At 37.7% G+C, this 16,037-nt stretch overlaps 1 long non-coding RNA gene across 1 annotated transcript; it reads left to right on the top strand.

The window, feature by feature from the left end:
- Positions 1 to 3,804: 3,804 nt before the first annotated feature.
- Positions 3,805 to 5,271, top strand: LOC135084640 (uncharacterized). The gene is made up of 2 exons (XR_010259913.1): positions 3,805 to 4,321; positions 5,095 to 5,271. It is a non-coding gene; the product is annotated as an uncharacterized LOC135084640 (long non-coding RNA).
- Positions 5,272 to 16,037: the final 10,766 nt, after the last annotated feature.

Genomic DNA, 16,037 nt, shown 5'->3' with positions numbered 1-16,037 from the left:
GAAAAAATGTTTTAGCAAATTGTATAAAAGTTATCCAACTGTATATTCTGTAGATTCATCGCAGTTTTTTACACCTGACGATTTCGGCAATGATGCTGACTTTCGTGATAAAAAATTCAGCAGATTCATAAGAATACAGCAGTCGTCAATACTGGCTGGTTTCCCTGCAAAACGTCTCGTGTAAAGAGCTCTGTGATACCTGGAATAATTCCAGATATTGTCTGGAATTTTATAAAGACACTTTTGAGTGTGATTGGACCTGGTATATTCTATAATTTAATGATAATAGCCATCGAATATTATTTTGCTAATGACATGGAATGTTTGGGGGAGCTGTCTCGTTTTACGCTTTAGTAAGAATATGTTGCAAATATATTTAAGTAAAATTATTCTTGTTGTATCATTTACCCGTATCTTTCCCTTGATCAGTTTTCTATTTGCTCAATTAACTCTGAAAATTAATCTTTGATTGAAATTACATACCTTTTTCGTTGCATAAAATGTTTGTAGCTTGTGAGAAATGATTGCATTTCTTCTTCCTTTTCTATTGTCCAAGGTATTTACATCATTTTTTAGACTCTTAGTATAGAAAAATTTAGTCAAAATCTTTATTTATTTATACTTTTTTGAATTCCAGTTACACTTAATATCAGCACAGTTTCCGCAACACATTGACCTCCAAAAGGTCGGAGAAGTCAAATTTAACCATGAAAAATACAACGTTCTAAGGCCAACATTGCACAAAGTCGAAGATTATTTCCACAACTTCATAATGAGACGTGACAGTACTGATTTTCCGACAAAACGGGTGTTTATTGACCATAACGGTTTCCGACATTATTGGAGTGGTTTTGAAGAAGTTGAAAAGAATTTGAGAAAGTCAGAAACACCATCTGATGTGAAAAATAACGCAGAAAATGTTGCAGCAACAAATAGAAACGTTGGTAAACAAAACAGCACTGTAACTAAGAGGCTGCCCAAAAGAAGAAAGAGGCTCAAGTCTGTACCAACTACTAATATTTTGAGAGCATCAAATGGTACCCGAACTATCGCGAAAACGTCATTCTTTTGCCCGTTCTTTGGGGTAGTAACAATGACTACTTTTTTGGACTAAATAATATTTCAATCATACTAGGTACTTCTTCAATGTAACCTGTGATTCTTAGGTACGTGTGATGACCCAGGAACTCATATTTATTTTGGTATAAAACGATGTCATTTTAAATGTTAACTTGGCCCTCTGAGTTCAATAAAATTGTGAATATTATTTTACACATGACTAAGGTAACTTTTTTATCAGTTCCAATAAAAATGAATGTTAATATTTGTAACCTTTAATGTGATTCACAACTTATTATTTGTCACAGTCTTCTCCCCAGAATCGTTCATGAGTCTCCTATTAAACCTTCTAGTCATATAAGGATCATCTTCCTCATCATCCAGCCTATACCTATCGAAAGTGCTTAAAAAGCTGTTCAAAGCTGTCCTAAAGGCTCTTCTATAGCTGGTCACGGGCATTTTCTCTCGTAACATTACTACTGGTTCGAATGGTATCACCATGCCTGCTGCAGTAGCTATAAGTGGTATAAGTGGCGCTGGAAAATAATAGGTGATCAATTCCATAGCACCATTTACAATACACGTCCCTATGTTCCGAAGGACAGAGTTCACTTTGGGCGTTGCAACGAAATTAACGAAAGGTTTGGTTATTATATTGCACAACTTCTGAGTTAGTGTTTCGGGTACGATAATCAGATCGGCTCTCCGACTTGATTCGTTCATTGGAGTTACTATTTCATTTTCTTCGATTGTTATAGGCTTTTCTTCTGGTAGTATGGTGATGACGTCGGTTTTGGTCGAGTTTTCATATTGGTCGTTGATTTCTGGTTGTTGAGGCTGAAATGTAGGCTTTCTTAAGCTCATGTTGTTATAAGGCCTTCGATTTATAGATTGTAATACTATGATTACTGGATAAGAAGAAAAAAATGGTAATTTATTTTTCCTAATGGTTGATGTGTTTTACTAACGTAGTGACCTTTATAAAGATTTGGCTTTTTTGACTTGACTGAGTAGAACAGTGGTTCTTAACCTTTAAGTCACGAGGGACCATTTTACCAAATTTCTGCCTTGTTAGGGACCACTTATTTTTTTTAAATAAATAAATAAATAAATAATTTATTTGCCAGAATACGGTTACAAATGGTTATAAAAAGAGAAGTTTCCAACATATTCTATCGTACATACGATGTGCAAATATTACAAAAAATACGGTTATGTTTTTAATATTAAAAAGTAGTATCATTATTAATTGAATGTCATGCAAATGTCAGAAAATGATTATGAATTATTGAAATAGCACAAACATATTATTACATTAGATTCATACAATGTCAATGATACACAATGTCATATTTTAAGAAATTTTTAGATGTCAAGTACAAAATGTCAAAAAGATTTTTCTGTCAGGAATTCATTGACTGTGTAATACATCTTTTGTTTTAAGAATTCTAATAAATTATTTCTAAATTTAGTAAATGTCAATGTTTTAATAACTTTTTCAAAATCCTATGAAAGGGGAGGTCGATTTCTCGCCTACTGTGCGCCGTTTGCATTTGTGTTGACTCTACTCATCACGTCACGTCACTTGTTTATTACGATGTCTTCGCGGACCACTTGGAATGCCTCCAGGGACCATCAGTGGTCCGCGGACCACCGGTTAAGAACCACTGGATTAGAAAGTAGCAAGTGTACCTACTTATCTATCCGTATGTTTATTTATTTAGTAGGTAGGTACTTAGCTTGGTTTAGTCGTCATAAAATTTTAAAATAGGTCTATAAAAGATATTTATAGGATAGGGTATAAATTAATACTTACAGCACATAATGCATTATAGATAAAGTAAATAAAATATACAAGCAACGAGCGATTCAGATGAAATATTTTCATTTCACTATAATTTCTTCATGCATGCGTTACTCAACATTTCGATTACAATGAAAATACTTAAAATTTTATTGATTTTGCTGAATAAAACAAAACATAAATCGTAGGTTTTTATGTTGTAAATAAAAAATAGTTATCGTAAGTACTTATTTTATCACAGCTATTACAACTAGATAGAACTAGACACACTCTGTAATCTTTGAGTAAAGATTATAATGTCATATCAAATTACTCAATACTCAATTCTTTAATACCTACTATGTGTTTAGAGATCTATTCGAGACCATGTTTGTTTCGAAGCGCAGTCTGGTAGAGCCCAAAAGATAAGGAGACATGTAAAGTGCCCGGGCCCCTTAAGGGCTACCTCTTCTTTTTTTATTGAACTATATTTTGACGTTCATAAGTGCAACTAGTGCTCTAAATTGAATAAAATATTTTTGATTTTGAGACAACCCGCTGAGAGGATGGCAGTTGTTTGCAAAAAGGCGGTTAAGAGAAAACTAAATTTGTCGTTTCCCTGATCCGTAGTGAAGTCATCATCATCACCGGTCATTTAGCCTTACTGCAGGAGCACGACCCTCCAATTTAACAGAGCTACACATCCCACAGTGGTCAAAAGAAAGAAAGAAAGAAAAGTATTTTATTCGATGCAAGTACCTACACAGCAAGATAATAACTAAAACTAGACAAAAGGCAAACAGAACGGGTACAAGCACCAAAATGGCATCAGCCCAGTATAGGTACGCCGTGACGGCAGAGAGCGCGTCACGACCACTGGTATTCTACGGATGCCAGTTGAGGTAAAGGACGCAGTCCGCCCAGGAACAATCGGTTAACATTATCAAGTAATAAGGGTTGGAGATGCCTGATACTAAGTTATTAGTAACTTAGTCGCCTTTCAAGATAGCCACGGGAATAGTGGGAATCCTATCCATCGTATCCTAGAGTGGAGCTAACCGTGTGGTTCCAGCAGTCACGTACCGGCAAGCGCAGCGTAGCACATCCACCCACAAGGTGGTGGACAGATGACCTCATAAAGGTTGCAGGAAGGTGCTGGATGCAGGCCGCTGCCAACCGGCCAATCTGGAAATTATTGGGGGAGGTCTATGTTCAGCAGTGGACATCTTATAGCTGAGTGATGATGATGATAAAGTGAGTTTTAATCCGAAACACGCGTATAATTTTTCACCACAGTAACATCGTGATAAATACCAAATAATTTTCAAACCGTGAAGCAGTTGATTGCGGAATTTTCGCTGTGCTTTTAATTATAAACAGTTATGTGATAACAGAGCAGCCATCGACATGGCGGGATTAAAAGTGAATTTTCTTTTGCTATTTGTGATTTTTGTGGCGATTGTTGATGCTATTCCTCAGGTAAACAAATTGTTATTTTACGAGACCTAGGTATTGTTTCTATATTCTAGATTTCATTTCAATCTGTAGATTTTAAACTAAGCATTGAGGGTTTTGATAGTGAACTTTGCTCCTATTCGGAAAATTGACTTTGCCCGTTTTCACCATTAATCCCTAATTTTTAAGTGACCCCTATGGTAACACATAACAGGAATTTTGTTTTCATATGTGAAAACGGGCATTAGTTATCTACTTAAATATCTATGCCTTTAGCCACATCTTATACCTGATAACTTTAATTGTAACCTACCTACCTAAGACTAGGCGCAGACCACCGATTTTTAGTTGGCCGATAGTTGTGCCCGATTTTAAATTGTATGAAGAATCGGCCAAATCGAATCGGCGTAGAAGTAATGTGCGCACTTCCATTCGTTTACATGCCCATACTGATCAACTGCCCGACTAAACTATCGGCCGACGAAAAATCGATGGTATGCGCCTAGGCTAAGTGTTTGACTTTCTCAATCCACCAATATTAGATGCGTGTATTCTTGTAAAATATATTTTATATTTTCTTTGGATTTCTATCGAACGGAGGCAAGGCAACATTGATTGTTTGTTTTACTGACTACGGTTTGAACAGTGAAAATCTATGAAAAATTTATTCCAAAACCTTCCCAGTCCTGTGAAACCAAATGTAGCTTACTGACAGTAATTCTTATCAAGCTATCAAAATCTTTTCAGGAATAGGAGGGTAAACTAGCCGTTCCTTAATTATTGTTTTCTTCTACAAGGTTCCCTACGACTACATCCCAATAGGGCGCCGAAGCCATGTTGAAACGGAGTTGTCCCAGCACCCTTCTGACGTCAACCTGATCTACGAGAAGCTGTTCCCTTCGAGGAGGAAGTGGAGGGACGGCTTGGTTGTCTGATGACGAGTTTTTTGAGAAATAAACCTTTGAATAATACCATTTCTAGTCTCTTTAGTTAGTTTTGCAGGGCAGTCGAATCCCCCTTTTGATTGCCCAATGGCCCTATTGCATTGTATAGTCTCTTAAGAAGACAGGCTAAGTTACACTACCTAACTATAACTTATTTTTATACAAGACAAGGCAGGTATTTGACCGCAATCGCACCTGGTGTTAAGTGAGATGCAGTCTAGGATGGTACATATCTGTACTGTTAAGTGCCTATTCACTCTCACTTTGAAAAGGCCCGGATTATAGTGTTCCGGAAAGACAGCAGCAGGCAGCTAATACCAGTCCCTAGCTGTTCGCATTTTAAAAGAGTATTTGTCTTTCGTGATTAACGTAATAATAAAAGAACCCAACAAATAGAGCCAATGGAATTTGAAATGATATCAGTAGACGTATTCCTAAGCGTTTTGAGAAAATTACACAACTGGAAAGCTCCTGGAACAGACCAGATTCATAATTATTGGATAAAAAAATATACATACCTATATCCTTTTCTCCATAACTACATAAACCTTTTTATACAAAACCCACAGTCTATGCCAGAATATATAACTACAGGAATTACTTATATGTTACCTAAAGACCCAAATGATCTCTCCAACCCCGCCAAGTATAGACCAATTACCTGCCTGCAAACTATATATAAAATAATCACAGCTTGTCTTACACAAATTATTTACAAACACATAGACACATTTCAAATTTTAACAGAACAGCAAAAAGGATGCCGTAAACTAAGTCAGGGCTGCAAAGAACAATTGATAATAGATTCAGTGGTATTACAACAAGTTCAAAAATTCAAAAAGGATTTATTTACTATGTACATCGACTATAAAAAAGCGTATGACTCAGTACCTCACTCATGGTTACTTAAAGTACTCGAAATATATAAATTACACCCACAGATTATAAACTTTCTTGAAACATCCATGAATAACTGGAGCACCAAGTTGAAACTCAATACTTCCGATAGCCCAATAGAGACCCAGCCAATTAAAATCCAACGAGGTATTTTTCAGGGAGATGCATTGAGTCCTCTTTGGTTCTGTCTTGCTCTGAATCCCCTTTCAAACCACCTAAACAGCATAAATATAGGATATAATCTTTATTACCACAGCAGCGATGATAAACAGAATACTTATGATGACCTCCCAGGTGTTAAATTGAACCACTTGTTTTACATGGACGATATCAAGCTCTACGCATCGAATGAAGAAGACCTACATCATCTGGCTGATGCCACTGAAAATTACACAAAAGACATATGTATGGAGTTTGGTATCGATAAGTGTAAAATAAACTCCGTAAAAGCTGGACGTACCTACAAACACACTCACCATCTTGAAACTGGAGAACGAATAGAAGCACTAGAAGAAAATGAGACTTACAAATACCTGGGATATAATCAGTCAAAACAGATACAGCAGAAGCAAACCAAAGAAACTCTAGTACAAAAATTCAAACACATACTAAATGTTATACTTAAAACACAATTATATGCCAAACACACCATCAAAGCTATTAACACTTTTGCAATCCCTATTCTTACTTATTCATTTGGTATAATAAAATGGACAAACTCAGAACTTAAAGGATTACAGCGCAACATTAACACGACTATGACAAAAAATAGGAAACATCATCCTCGCTCTTGCATCCAAAGGCTGACTCTCCCGCGAAGTGAAGGAGGGAGGGGTCTTATTGATATTACAAATCTTCACAATAAACAAATAGCCAACCTCCGTTCTTATTTTTATCACAAAACAGAAACATCTCCTTTACATGAAGTAATCACATTAAATGATAAACGATTAACGCCACTTAACCTACAAGATAAAAACACTCAGAAAAATGAAAAAGTTACAGACAATGCAAGTAAAATAGCTGATTGGGCCCGGAAGTCACTTCATGGCAGACATCGTAGCGACTTAAACCAAACTAACGTCGACAAAAGTGCGTCGAACGAATGGTTAAATCGTGGCGAACTGTTCCCAGAGACAGAAGGTTTCATTCTAGCAATACAAGACCAGGTAATAGAAACAAGGAACTACCAAAAATATATTATGAAAACTCACAACCTACCTACAGATTTATGCAGGAAGTGTAATAGTGCCTCTGAGACTATTCAACATATTACAGGTGCGTGTAAATCCATAGCCCAAACTGATTATAAACATAGACATGATCAAGTTGCAAACATCATTCACCAGAAGTTAGCTTTAATGTTCAAACTGTTACAAGGACCCCCAGTAGCTTATTATAAATATACTCCCTTAACAGTACTAGAAAACAACACCCATAAACTATACTTTGATAGAGCCATACTGACTGACAAGACCACGCATTACAATAGACCAGATATAACAATCGTTGACAAAACTAACAGAACAGCTCACCTTATAGATATCGCAATCCCAAACACCCACAATTTACAATCAACAATAGCTGAAAAGTTAAGCAAATATATTGATCTGAAAGAAGAAGTTAAAAGGATATGGAAATTGCAAAAAGTCACTATAGTCCCAATAGTCTTGTCTACAACCGGAATAATACCTAAGCAATTACACCAATCTCTGGATACACTCAATCTCTCAAAACACACTTACATACAATAACAAAAAGCTGTCATACTCAACACATGTAGGATAGTTAGGAAGTTTTTACAGGTTGAAGAAATTACCCAAATCCGCCCACCACCAGTACAAAGAAGAACTGTTCCTGAAACTGGAAATATCAACACGGACCCATAATAATTTTACACTATTGAAATTATTAGCTTTAACCAGATATCACTTGGCTTTGGCCCGTGCTATCCGGAACACCAGCTTAAAAGCTGAGATAAAAATATTTAAGATAAATAATAATAATAATAAATATCCTTGGACATTTTACACTGCGCCTCTAGTCCCAAACTAAGCAAAGCTTGTACCTACTATGGGTACTAGACGACGGGATAAACATACTTATATACTTTTTTTTTTTTTGTAAATACGTACATATTATACATAGAAAACACCCAGACCCGTCAGAGAAATTAAAATTCATCATTTCAATTTCTGCCCGGCCGGGAATCGAACCCGGGACCTCTCGGCATAGTAGTCCGTTCTGAACCACTACACCAAACGGCCGACGAAAAACGAGGTTAAACCATTTACTGTGACATCAACCTGATTTTTAGGAAAACTTTCATAATTCGATTTTATTAAGTCTCCTAAGAACATAATCTTTGGTTATAAATAAAACAAGGTATCGACAGCAAGCACACTTCACACTTTAATAAATTACAATAACAAATAAAATATAACCAACTACATAAGCCAATCATTTAGCACAGAAAATCCAGTAATATAAAAATAAAAGACAATTAATCTAAAAATAGGCAACATTATACAATTAAAATTTGAGTTAGTGGGATAACTAGTCTAAATGTACAATTCGGGCCAAGAAAAGTGACGCCAAATAGTTTTCGTCGGGTATTTCAGGAATTCATGCCAGGTCTGTGGTTGTAGGTAGCTAGATGGTGCTGAGGTTCACTGCGGTGCTAAGAGCTATGAGCATCTGAAAAAGTTTTTTTATTTTTTGAAAATTATTTGTGAAAAGAACATTTAAAAACCTACGTGTAAATATTATTTGAGTAGCTACAATACAACATAAATTAAATTTAGAAGACACAGCTTCACACAATATGTAGGTACAACCAAATTTTGAAAACATTAGTGTGAATTACTTGCTCTGTGAAACCCGGGACAAACTTGGCCTTCACTGGATGGGTTTTTATTGGCGGTCAAGCTGTAGATCCTGGCTATACAGAAGTTGTAGCGGAGGGAACGGGAGTGGGAATAGTCCCGTTGTTCTGTGAATCTCACCCTAAACATCAATGTCCGTCGTGAGGATTTACTGACGCTATACTTGTGGGTGGAGTTACTGACGCTAATACGGAGGAGGGCACGGGAGCAGCTAACTCCGCGTAGCAAACCCGTAGTTTTAAAAACGGATAGTTTGAAAGAGCGGACTCTTCTAACGTAGTGAATAACAACAGCGGAATAAAAGGGTTGCGTTACTTGGCAGCGAGCGAACGCAGCGTCAACGCTGCCCGAGTGCTGGCAAGACGAAGATGCTCGAAAGACGCTAGTGTGAATTTCATCTTAGCCCTCAAGGCTTGTGGAGTTACTGTGAACTGGGGCCGCTAACTTGGCGTAGATGCGTAGTGTAGTTCGCGCTTTGTAATTTTGAAAACGGCTAGTTCGAAAGAATGGACTCATCTAACGTAGTGTGTTTTGTGAATCACACTTACCGACGGCAAGCAAGCTGAAATCGCAAGGGACAGAGCATGTAGCTCGCAAAACTGACGGCCGATGGGACAGCAAGGTCATGTACCGGCAAGTGCAATGATGAATCTCACCTTAGCCCTCAGCGTCCCTCAAGCCTTGTGGAGTTACTGTGAAGTGAACTGAGACCGCTAACTCGGCGTGGATGCCGGCATGTAGTCCGCACTTCATAATTTTGAAAACGGTTCGAAAGAGCGGACTCTTGTAGGATAGCTCTGTGAATCTCACCTTAGTCCTGTGTCCCTCAAGCCTTGTGGAGTTACTGTGAAGCGGTGCGCAGGAGGGTGGCCACGACCTCCTGCTCGTTGACATGGGAGAGATAAGAAGCGTAGCGAGTTCCTAATTTTTAAAACGGATAGTTCGAAAGAGCGAATTTTTCTAAAGCAGTGATGAAGGGATCCTTCCACGTTAACGCAACAGCTGAATGAGGGGGTAGCGTAACAACTCCGAGTTGACGCTGCCCGAGCGCTGGCAAGACGACGACGTTCAAAAGACGCTAGTGTAGGGATCCTTCACTTGCTCCGTGAATCATGATCTACACAAGACTTCCAGCGGGAAGTGGGAATAGTCCTGTTGCTTTGTGAATCTCACCTTAGCCCTGCGACCCTCAAGCCTTGTGGAGTTACTGTGAAGCGGTGCGCAGGAGGGTGGCCACGACCTCCTGCTCGTTGACGTGGGAGGGCACGGGAGCAGAGTTTTAAAAACGGATAGTTCGAAAGAGCGGACCCTTCTAACGGTGACGAATGGTTCCACACTAATGCAACAGGGGAATGAGGGGGTTGCGTTACTTGGCAGCGAGCGAACGCATCGTCAACGCTGCCCGAGCGCTGGCAAGACGAAGATGCTCGAAGTTTGAATCTCACCTTAGCCCTGCGTCCCTCAAGCCTTGTGGAGTTACTGTGAAGCGGTGCGCAGGAGGGTGGCCACGACCTCCTGCTCGTTGACGTGGGAGGGCACGGGAGCGGCCAGCTCCGCGTAACTGCCGGTGTAGTCCGCACTACGGGACTCAGCGTCCTGGTCGGATTCGGCCTGTAAGGTAATTCATCAATTTATCTTCTTCTATAATCGTTCGTTCGTTTCAGCCGAAAGACGTCCACTGCTGGACAAAGGCCTCCCCCAAGGATATCCACAAAGACCGGTCCTGCGCCGCTCGCATCCAGGCACCTCCCGCGACCTTCACCAGATCGTCGGTCCACCTAGTGGGAGGCCTGCCCACGCTACGTCTTCCAGCTCGTGGTCGCCACTCAATAATCTTTTCCAATAATATGCAATAATTCGTTTGTTTCATGAGTTAAGCGCACTAACCCCAGGAACTACCAGTTTGAATTGAAAATAGTTTTTGTGTTGGATAGTTCCATGTTTAGGGCATTATCGATGGCTGCTACATTATGCTACAACCAATAGCGGAGCATCAATGAAAAATATTGCAAAAACGGGAAAAGTATTCAAAGAATTTTCACGCGTACCTTTTCTGCGCCTTTCCTAGATAATCCCAAGGTCGCAATTTTATGCAAAAAATGGGGTTGTCACTTGTCATCCTACATTTAGGTCTGCTAAGGACATACTGGCTTTATAATATGTGAAGAATGATACTTATTTTATTAAATGCTCGACCCTTCGTGAGTTTCACAAAAGTTCACAATACATCGCAGAAGGTATAACCAGAGTAAATACAAATGAGTAGGTCATCTTCATAGAAACGCCCGAGCGCGGTTTGTATGTGAGCGCGCCAATAAGTATGCGGCGCGCACGCACACACTGACAAAATTTAGTGTGGATTAGCGGTGAGTTGCCCCGAATTTTGTCAGTGTGTGCGTGCACGCCGCATACCTACGTATTGACGCGCGCTCACATACAAACCGCGCTCGGTGCGTTTCCATGAAGATGACCTACTCATTTGTATTTACTCTGGTATAACTAACGATCCGGGGCGATGTTGGTTGAAATGATTGATGGAAGTTTGCCATTTATAATGTTACCCAAAAGGAACTTTTTGAATTTCCTCTTTTTAACTCAAAGGTATATTATGGCACAACAAACTCTTGAAAACTAAATTCAAGGTGGTGTTTAATTTGGAATTTCTCTAAAAATAATTAAAAAACTTATTATAAGGTGAGACTCAAGTATGAATTTGTACTCAAGAATGAATTTGAGAAGCCATATTAAAATAAAATAAAAATGTAGGTAGGATTTTACAGTGTAGAAAGAAATAGGGCCTTTCTCTTTCCGTTGATCTATCTAAGAGTATGGTGGCTTAGGGTAGAAACATGAGAACATCAGGCCTCGCCAACCCGTCTGACCTGAGGAGGGGAGTGTAGGCTAATCCTCCTTTTGTTTCTGGTAAATTAGAGAAAGTCGTGCTCCTGCAGTGGAAACTAAATGATCTGATGATGATGAGATTTAAAAAAATAAAGGACTTACCAGGACACTGCAGAGCAGTGCTAGCAATGCAAATAACACCACTGCCCACTTCATTGCAGCTACCACAATGTTCACTCCTCTGAACCCACACCTTATATTCGCGCCCGATTTTCATGGCCCCCACTTCACACGTACTAAAGTGAATCGATTAGTTCTAAAACTTGATTAAAATGTCGATTAAACCTTAATTCAGTTAAAAATGTTGTTGAGTTGTTTTTATCTACGCAGTTAAAGTGATTTTTAATACAAATTATTTATGGTGCTGATGATGAAATTGCTAATAAATAATGGAATAGGTACATGCCCTATACAAGGTTGGACTACAAGGTTCTGCTGTTTTAATTGGCAACTTTTAATCCTACTGGGGCAAAGTGTCCTACTAGTCCTACTAATATTATAAACTTAAACTAATATTTTAAATGCGAAAGTGTTGTTTGATGTCTGGATGTCTGGATGTTTGTTACTCTTTCACGCAAAAACTACTGAACGGATTTTGTTGAAACTTTACAGTATTACTGTTTATAACCCAGATTAACATATCCCAACTAATATTATAAATGCGAAAGTAACTCTGTCTGTCTGTCTGTCTGTCTGTCTGTCTGTCTGTCTGTCTGTCTGTCTGTCTGTTACGCTTTCCCGCTTAAACCTCGCAACCGATTTTGATGAAATTTGGCATAGAGATAGTTTGAGTCCCGGGAAAGAACATAGGATAGTTTTTATCCCGGTTTTTGAAACAGGGACGCGCGCGATAAAGTTTTTCTGTGACAGACAAAATTCCACGCGGGCGAAGCCGCGGGCGGAAAGCTATAAGCTATAATTTATGACGATCTGTGACATACTAAATTTCACGCGGGTGAAACCGAGGGCAAAAGCTAGTAATGTTATAAACCAAAAAACAGAATTTATTAGTTATGGGCTTTAGTGTGCTGTGAATGTGATACCTGGAGGACTTGAGTTATTGTTACAACTTTCTACTGTTTTTTTTTCTATTCGATTTTTTCAGCCTGCTACGGAAAGTCATTTTCGCCTTTTTTCTTTAAATAGTCAGTAGTCTATGCTATGCAAATACAGAAAATTTTGACTTTGACTCTATGAAAGTCCAAAAATAAAGAAGTACTTAGGTAATTATACTCGTAGCGTCAGTTATTTTATAACAATACAGCACCATTTATTTCTAAGTTGTATATTAATATACAGTGTGAGTCACGTTAAAGTGTATATATGAAAATAGATAAAACTAGACCTATTTTTATCGACAAAAAAGAGGTCAAAATTTTTTTGAGATTTTTTTTTAATTTTTTATAGAATTTTTTTTCTTCCAATTACTTAGTGTAAAGAAAACGTAATAACTTTTAAACTAAGCGGTATATCCTGATAAAATAAAAGCAGTAATAATGATAAATAACAGGCGATACTAAAAAGTACATAAAATACCCAGAAAATGCCAACAAATAATAAAAAATGAGACTTTTTGAAAAAAATCTGCTTAAAAATTCGTATTTTTTTGGTTATTTGATAAATTTCTCAAAAAAATGCCCCTATAACAGGTGGTTTTTATTACTTTGTATTATTCTCTATCGTATTATCTTTGTAAAACCAAAAATCGCATGTCTCTATCCCTATCACAACATTTGCTATGATCGTTTGAACAAAGGCCTGCCACAACATTATTCTCCGCTACAGGTAGAGACAATTTTAATTTTAACTAAAATGCTTATTTTACTTCGAAATCTTTTGTTTTTATTTGAAATCTAACTTGTCTTTATCAAAATTACAAATCTGGAGCCATTTTCAGTTTCGTTGTTAACGAAGCGTTGAATGGCGCGCCCGGAGAGGCTTAGTTCAAACAATCATTGCAAACGTTGTGATAGGGATAGAGACATGCGATTTTTGGTTTTACAAAGGTAATACGAAAGAGAATAATACAAAGTAATAAAAACCACTGGTTATAGGGGCATTTTTTGGAGAAATTTATCAAATAACCAAAAAAACACGAATTTTTAAGCAGATTTTTTTCAAAAAGTATCATTTTTTATTATTTGTTGGCCTTTTTTGTGTATTTTATGTATTTTTTTAGTATCGCCTGTTATTTAGCATTATTACTGTTTTTATTTTATCAGGATATACCTCTTAGTTTAAAAGTTATTACGTTTTCTTTACAATAAGTAATTGGAAGAAAAAAAATTCGATTAAAAATTTTAAAAAAATCTCAAAAAAATTTTGACCTCTTTTTTGTCGATAAAAATAGGTCTAGTTTCATCTATTTTCATATGTACACTTTAACGTGACTCACACTGTATTGTCAGGGTGTATTTTAGGTCAACCTTGGCATATCAATGAAACGGTAGAGTAATATTGTCTTTATTACTATGAATAATAAATACTGTATCAAGGCAAATAATAGTCTAGCACATAGAGAACTATTTCAACAACGGCTGCCAATGCTAGCACAGCACACGCTGTCACTCGGCTGTATCTGAAAACAAATAAAATAAAATCAATCAGTTCATCATCATGATTCATCATTTCAGCCACAGGACGTCCACTGCTGAACGTAGGCCTCCCCTAATGATCTCCACATCGCCCGGTTGGTAGCGGCCTGCGTCCAGTGCCTTCCTGCACCTTGTGGGTCGACGTTTTACGCTGCGTTTTTCAGTATGTGGCCTCCATTCCAGAACCTTTTTGCCCCATCGGCCGTCAGTTCTGCGTACTATGTGCCCTGCCCATTGCCATTTCAGCTTGCTAATCCATCGGGCTATGCCAGCGTCTTGAGATAGGTAACTAAATCAATTAATACTTAGTTAATACCTTATTAATTTAAGGATTAAAGCAATTAAACATTTCAATGGGTTTTCCCAGTGTCGCCTTAGCTTAGGTATCGCTTAGAGCAGTCGCCTAAAAATCCTATTTTAAAGTGTAACTTTATAACTTTAATTATAAATTTTATTAACTTTTTTAGTGCCCTTAATTTTTTGTTCATTAAAATATTGATTTTGATTTTTGACTTGACCTTTTTTTTAATAAGTTTTCGTCTCTTGCCAGTCTAGAAGGTCTGCTACAAGATAGCTAGGAATTATTTTTAGGTACTTATTTATTTTATTCCTATTTAAGTACTTACCGTTGCAATTGAGATGTAAAACTGGGTGCATGGGGCTCCAAGTCTCGGCGTAGTCGTGGCACTGGCATTATGGCTCGCCATGGCTCGTCCTTTCAATAAAATTTCATGAATTGAATACTATTATTTTCTTAAAGACATGGCTGTAGATTATATTGTTTTAAACTTTCATGGTCACTAACATAATATAGACCGATATGTCTGCCCATAACATCTCACCAGCAAGTTTCTTCAGTTACTCCGTAACCATGGCGATGGCAACAGTGCCGAAATATCGGAAACTCAAAATTAAGGTAGGTACATGGTAGCAATCCCGTCAGTAATAATAATTATGGCTGTAGAACTTATACATCACCCCAATTTCCTTGACCTACGAATAGTTCTATGTACAGTCAGCGTCAAATAGTTCGTGACACCCAAAATGGTCAAAAAGAAGACAATATATTTTTTTAGTACTTACAACTTTTTCAGTTTGTAACAAAGACGTGTTGCGAATTTGTTGGCTACTTAGTGTGTCACAAGCTAATTTACGCTGACTGTAGTAGCTACTGCTAGAGAGAATGTAAACTGAGATAATATTGCTCATTAAGTTTATGTCACATCAACATGTAATTTAGTCGATTACGGAGACTGACAGTGGAAGAGGTCCGCAAAGGTTGTAGTTGACAAATTATTCTCCATTTTGTACCCTCTAGGGTCTGTTTTTGCAATGGAGACTAAATAAAGCCCTAATGATGGTGATGAATGCGGTTCATATTTCTAATGTTACCTTATTATCAATGAAAGCTGGATTTAACTCTTGCGGCATCAGCGAAGATTGCAAGTCAGCTTCATTCTGCAACTTCTAAAGTAAATATCACAGTTATTTTCCATTAGACTTAGGCTGAGTTGCACCA

The sequence above is a fragment of the Ostrinia nubilalis genome, chromosome 26 (assembly GCF_963855985.1).
Source record: "Ostrinia nubilalis chromosome 26, ilOstNubi1.1, whole genome shotgun sequence".
NCBI lineage: Eukaryota > Metazoa > Arthropoda > Insecta > Lepidoptera > Crambidae > Ostrinia > Ostrinia nubilalis.
This window is presented reverse-complemented; position numbering and strand designations above follow the sequence as displayed.